Raw genomic sequence first — 7,249 nt, forward strand, 5'->3', positions numbered from 1 at the left:
AAGGGCTTAAAAACCAAACATAGAAGCTTCTATATTACCCTAGAGACAATAGGGAATTACAAGAAGTAAACTGGGCATCAGTGTGCGTAGGATGCATTGAAGTAGGGAGAGACTAGAGGCAGGGAGACCAAGCAGGGATCTGCTGCCATAATCCAGGAGAGATGTGATAAGGGCCTAAGATCAAGTCAGAGCTATGTGAGTAGAGAAAATAAGTTGGAGAGATGTTGTGCAGATAGAAATGGCAACTAACTGGGTATGTGCAGTAAAGGAGAGTGAAGAGTTGAGGACAATTTTTTTTCCCTCAGGATAATGTTGAGATGACAAAATAAGGAGACTGTAAGAATGGTGGTACTTTTGACTAAATTAGGAACGTTTGGAAGAGGGTTGGGTTTTATGGGAAAAAAACTGAGTTCTGTTGGACATGTTGGATTCAGGGTTTTGTTGGGGAATTTAGATTGCAATATCCAGTGGGCATTTGGGGATTCAGGACTGAAGTTCAGAGGGGATGCTGTGAGAGAAGGTTTGGAATAACTTCTGTGGGTGAGTGAGATAGTGAATCCGTTAGGGAAAACAGGATAAAATAGGATAAACTTTACTGTTTGGTTTCAAAGCCCTTCACAACACGGTCCCAAACTCTTTTCTAGAATCATTCTACATTTTCCTCTTCCCATATTCCACAGTTCAGGTGAAGTGACTTTTTTAACTGTTCTTCATAGATGACACTATCTCTCATTTCACTCTATTTCCTGTTTCCTTACCTTCACTCTGGCCATCCCTCAGGTCTGGAATGCACTCTCTCCTTATCTCTGCCTCACAGAGTCCCTCTGCAGCTCAAGTACCAACTACCACCTTCTCAATGAAGTCCTTCTTGATTCCCCTTCCTGTCTGTGCCTTCTCTCCCAAACTACCTTGCAACTGTTTTGCCTACTTCTAGCCTACCATATCTAGTATAAGTATGTGGCCCTTAGAGTCCCCTTGTTATGTATAAGCCTTGAGGGGAATGAGGGAAGAAGCTTTGAAGGAAATCCTAAAACTAACTGTAAAAGCTCATTTCCCCCAAGAGCTTTGGGGGAGGGACCCCCAAATACCATTTCCTATTTTAGGGAAGATGAGAGTTGAAAGGTTCAATGGTCTCATTCCTTCCCTTCTCAATGAAAATAGAATGCATTTTCTCCTTCTTATACATACTAAGATGAATACTACTGGGATTGTCTCCAGTATTTGATCCCGCTCTACATCAAGGTGAACACTAGATGTCTTCAAATGAAGGGCATATGAGTCTACTGCAGAATGTCCTCCAGAGGATTCTAGTTCTAGGTTACATTTTGGTTACATGACTTTAGAGGTCCCATCCAAATGGAGATTCCATGATTCAGATTCTGACTATCTCAAAAGAACACCAGGATTCATGATACAGAACAAACATGGCCAGCTTATGTTAGAACTTTAAAACAAGTCAATAACCCAAGACAATCTTTCCATCATTCTCGTGGCTTCTACCAGTAGTAAGTAAATACTACAGTAAACTCCAATAGACTACTGACTGTATGCCTATGATTCAGAGGTTAGGGTATTAGTTTGCTGAAAACCACCTTCTAAAACAGTAATGGGATTGGGGTATGGATGGGGAAAAAGGGAAGGGAGTAAATTTTTATTAAGCATCCACTAGGTGCCTAATATTGTGCTTTACAAATATCATCTCATTTTGACCAGGGAAAGAAAGCTCTTTGGAGATAGTGGTTAGTGATGAAGAAGGAAGAAAAAAGAGCAAATTGATTGTTTATGGAATTGAGAAGGAAAACAAAGGCAGCACAGTAGCTTTTTCTGGGTCTGGCACCCAAAGAACATACTAGGTCAGAAGACCATGGTCCTTTTCCCTCAACCCCTCCATAGGGTCACAGAGCCTTCAGTTTCTGAACCAGGCTAAAGGACTGAGAAGTAACCCATCAATTAATTATTATCAGCTCTGATTTTTGATACTTACTTGTGTTTTACTGAGCTTAGTTTCTACTGTACCTATAGTTAGGGCACAGCTTGGGGATAGGGAAAAGGAGGTGTCATTGGGTTAAATGGGCCCTTTCAAGCAGTTCCCTTCTCCCCCCATTTTTTTTTAAAGAAATGTATCACTTCCTTCAAGGATAAGATCCTACATCACAGGACAGTTTTCCAAGTACTAGCCCTTGGCTTGGACAATATCATAGGATCATAAGTTTAGAGACAAAAGGAACCTTAGAGGCCATCAAATCCAACTCTAGCTAAATTCTAACTCAAGGTATTTAACCCACTAACCTGTTCCCTGAATCTGCTTAAGAAAGTATATACAAGGAAACCACCTGGTACTTAGTAAACAATAACCAGATTTATTCAACTATTCCTACATAGAGTACTTTGGGCCCAGCCGTGCATTGTCTTCATGATTTAGTAAGCTCAGAGTTCATGCTATGGGATTTGATGTACTCCTTCTGGTCCACTTGAGAGTGGCACCTTTTTTTTTTTTTTTTTAACAGAATAGCTGTTTGCTCTGATTCCAGTAGCCTCTGGACATGTCCATGTGGATGGTGCCATGATCCTCCCAGGTTCCTAACCTCCAGTCATCTTTGATTCTTTCAACTGCCTCATGGAGGCTCTTAGACTTAAAGATGGAAGGGAACTTAGAGGCCATCTGCTCTAACTGCCTTTACAGACCAGGAACCTGAGGCCAGAGTGGAGAACCGACTTGTCTAACATTATACTGGTGGTAAATGGTAGAGCTAGAATGTAAATTTAGATCCTTGGTGGCCATAGCTAACATTCTTTCCAAAGTGATAATCTGATATTGCTAAGTATAATTGATTCTGACTCCACAGTCCCCCATCCCTCCCCTCCTCTCTGTTCTCACCGTAAATGTCTTAGTTTTGGTAGTCAGAGTGGGCACCTCTGAGCCCAGGTGCAGAGAGGGAAAGTGGTCCTGGCATTCTCCAGTCTCCCCCAGCTCTCAGCTTCAGTTCTGTGTACATAATTCCAAACTACAAAATCCTGAGCTATTATTGGCACGCCTGCTTTCCCACGGAAAGATTGTCTTTTATCATCTGTCTTTCTGCCTCAGCATGGCCTTGCATACATTGTTTCTTTTCTGGATAGACAAATTAGTTCAGCTCACAAAAGATTATTATGGAGTTTATCATCTTCAAGGACCCAGAGAACAAAGTGTAGCCAGGAGAAGATCCCTGGGAAGATACATTGTGAGCCATATTCTGGTATGGGAATTACAGACTGATCTTGCAGAGTTTCATTTTTACTTTTAAGACATTTTTATTAATAATTTTTCATTCCAGCTTTTGACACATAAGCATTTACATATATGAAGAACAAAAAGCAATAGAAGCAAACACAAGAACATAAATAATCCCCAATCCCAACAATCCTCCTCCCCAAAAAGGACCTTACAATTCAACAACAACAACAAAATCAAAAAAGTGACTTCAAGTGAATGTATAGCTTGCTTCATTCTCCTGGCTGGGCTTTGTTTACTTTTCATTCTATTTGAATGCTGGTTAGAATGAAGGCTTACAACTGTCCATTTAAACAGGTTTTCCCTGTTTGTTGTTCAGTTGTTTCAGACATGTCCTACTCTTCGTGGCCCCACTTGGTTTTCTTGGTGACGATATTGGAGTGGTTTGCCATTTTCTTCTCCAGCTCATTTTACGGAGGAGGAAACTGAGGCAAACAGGGTTATATGATTTGCTAGGCATCACCCAGCTAGTAAGTGTCTGAGGCTGGATTTGAATTCAGGGAGATGAGCGGTTTAATGGTCAACAACTTAAGCATTTATTAAGCATCTACTACGTGCCAGGCCTTAAGGGATACAAAGGAAAGTCAAGAGTTCCTGCTCTCAAAGAACTCACAGTCTAGTGGGGGAGACAACGTGCCAATAACTATGCATAAGCAAGCTATAGGCAGGATTAATTGATGATAATTACAGAGGGAAGGAAGGCCCTTGCATTAAGGGAGGTCATACAGTAGACCTGAGATTAATCAGCTGGGAGTTAGTCCTCTTAAGGAAGAAAAAGAAAGAGGGGCAGTGGTCTTTAGAGAAGTTTTGCCACCAACTTCATGGCTACATCTCCAGTCTTTCTCATTGCTACAAATCTTCTTGAGATAGTTTCAATAATCAGACAAATTCCTCAGGGCTATAATGATGGCTACAGTAGAGCCTTTGAGATCATGGAAAAATCAGAGCTGCTGATAATCAGCTAATGGGTTTCTTGTGAAGACCACTTTTATGCCTTCAGTTTGCATTTTGTGAGCACCTTAGTAAACGTGCCAACGGTGTGACTCTTTTCTTGTTTTTGAGCCTCATGCATGGACAGTCTTCTGCCAGAGTGGGAGGAAGAAGTTAAAAAGGTTGTGAAGCTAGGAAATTGTTGACCATTAATTCCCTATATTAATGCAGCATGCCTTGTCTGCCAGGACTGGGGCGAGGGGGACAGCACCATCACCACTAAAAGGATACTTATATCTCTATTACGCTTTACAATGAGAAAAGAAATCATTGTACACAGGTTCAGACAGAGCTAGGAGGGACTGGAGAGATCACCTCATCCCTTTTATACTGAGGGATGTCGTCACTTGTCCAGAGTGAGCTAGATGGCATAGAGCACTTGTCCTGGAGTCAGGAAGACCTGAATTCAAATCTGGCCTCGGACACTAGGCTGGGTGACCCTGGCCAAGTCATAATGTCTGTTTCCTCAACCATAAAGTGGGGATAATAATAGCACCTACTTCTCAGGGTCATCCTGAGGACCAAATAAGATAATATTTGTAAAATACTTAGCAAAGTGTCCAGCACACAGTAGGCACTTAATAAATGTTTGCTTGCTTTTTTCCTTCCAAGGTGTGACAGCTAGTAAGTATAGCAGGACTAGGGTTTGACTCTAAATTCAGATCAAAGATACTTTTCACTAACGCAGCACTGTTGGCTGGTGATAGCGGAAAGGAGGGGTGTGCTGGTAAATGTTTAATAATTAGCTCTCAGAAATAACATACAAAATATACAAATGACTTTTAAGTTTAATCTGCATTACTGATATTTTTTCCCATCGCTTTCTTAAACCTGGACAATCAACAAAACAATAAATGAAGCTGATTCATAGTGATCGTCAATTTCTGAGGCGTAAATGCTCATACTGAAAAGTCTGCAGTTGGATGGCTTGCTCAAGCTTGTCCAAGCTGGCTTCAGCACACTCCTGGTTTTAGGTTCCTTCCTCCTCTCACACTTGACACTCACTAGCTGTGTGACCTTGGGCAAGTCACAACCCCAACTGCCTCATCCTGGGTCATCCTGACGAATATCTGGTCACTGGATTAGATGGCTCTGGAGAAGTGAGGCTGATGACCTGCACAGCTCTCCCTCACTCAAAACAAAATCAAGTGCAAGTCATATCATCATTTCTCTGATGGCATGGTCTTTTCTGGCAACAAAGGACGAACACACATCTGATCAAGAGTAATTTGTACTGTAATAAAGAACTCTTAGATGCCCCCTCCCCCAATAACTCTTCAGTGGTGGAATTTCAAGCATTATAGCAGGCAGGTAGTGATATTTGGGTGGTCTTATTCTACCCACTCATTGTACTTCTGCTGCCTCTAAAGTCCTTGTCCTAAGGCTGGGGAATATATAGGTGAGCTAAGACACTAAGGAGTCTCATTATGCCCTGTGAAGAAGTCTTATTTTATCCTCACTTTATCAAAGAGCAATCTAACTCCAAGGAGACTTAGTAAGGGGAAAAGCCAGAATGAGACCCTAAGCCTGAGTTCAGTGCTCTTTCCACTGAACCATCTGACTACTAGCATCATCACGAACTCCATTCCCACCCCCATTCCCTCTCCCACCCCATGTAGGTGTCCTTTAGTTCAACAAATATTTATTACAAGTGCCTTCTTTCTGTAAGGGACCTGAGTATTTCTCTGTATGCTCATGTGCTTGTATGGATCTATGCTTTGGTCAAACTCTTTCTGGAATGTTTATTTTTAATTTGCTATTGTATATGATTTGACAGGGATGATGTGAGAGCCAGACAGCAATCTGTGAGGACTTCTGAAATTAAAAAAATATTGTAGTCATTAACACAGGATATACAATACCCTTTTGGTTACATGAAAAGGAAATTAGATTTAGAAATAATGATGGTTCCCAGCATCCTGCCTTGTCTCTGCTTTCCTCACCACTGAAGAAACTCAGGATCCTTTCAAGGAAGTCATTCAGGTATTGAGTGCTATAGAAAGTTCCCCAGTCCCTGCCCACCCAGCCCCGAGCCTCCTCCTCCTCTTCTCTACCTAGACCAGGGATGGGAAACCTGTGGCCTCAAGGACATATGTGGCCCCCTAGGTCCTCAAGCGTGGCCCTTTGACTGAATCCAAACTTCAAAGAACAAATCCCCTTAATAAAAGGATTTGTTCTGTAAAACTTGGACTCAGTCAAAAGGCCACACCCCTGGACCTAGAGGGCCACATATGGCCTCAAGTCTGCAGGTTCCCCACCTCTGATCCTAGATCTTTTCCCCCTAGGATCCCTAATACGTAGGTGTGAAGGTGGTGCGTCTGACAGCTCTGAGATGTCCAGAGAGCTACAGGGGAGACCCTTGTTTTTATGACACTTTGTCTAGTCCCAGAGTAGACTAGGATGGGAGCCATGGCCCAGGGGTGGAGGTGGGGTAGCCAGGTATACGGGAGTTGGGAAGTAGTCTGTCTCCCATGCCAGAGATGTTTGAGGTTAGGGTGCAACCCAAGGCTTCCAGTTATTGTGGGTTGTCCTTGGCTTTCAAGCAAAGGCTGGATGACTCCATGTCAGGTGGCTTGTAGTGGAGATTGTTTTGGGAAGCATGGCATAGACCAGAGAAACCTTTGCAACTCCGAAATTCAGTGACTCCCAAATTATATCACTTTCATTTTCCATGTAAGGAAAGAGAGGAAGCCTAAGCTACCTGTCCCTAACCCCACCCCATGGGACTGTAGGATGTCTAGAGCAGTACTGCCCCCTATTGGCTGCCCTTCAGAAGACAGATAAATATAACGAGACTTGGATATAATGGGCTGATCTATGGGATTGTAGCTGACTGTCCCCCAAATACTGGAATCTGTAAATGCAGAGGAATCACTTTGAAGTCAGACCCCTCCCCCAGTTTGGCGACAGCCCTGTTGGACTGGGGGTTGGGAGGGCTTGGGAGGGCTTTTCCGCCTTCAGGCTTTGGGTGTCCAGTCCATTTCTTTC

The sequence above is a fragment of the Notamacropus eugenii genome, chromosome 1 (genome assembly GCF_028372415.1).
Source record: "Notamacropus eugenii isolate mMacEug1 chromosome 1, mMacEug1.pri_v2, whole genome shotgun sequence".
Classification (NCBI taxonomy): domain Eukaryota; kingdom Metazoa; phylum Chordata; class Mammalia; order Diprotodontia; family Macropodidae; genus Notamacropus; species Notamacropus eugenii.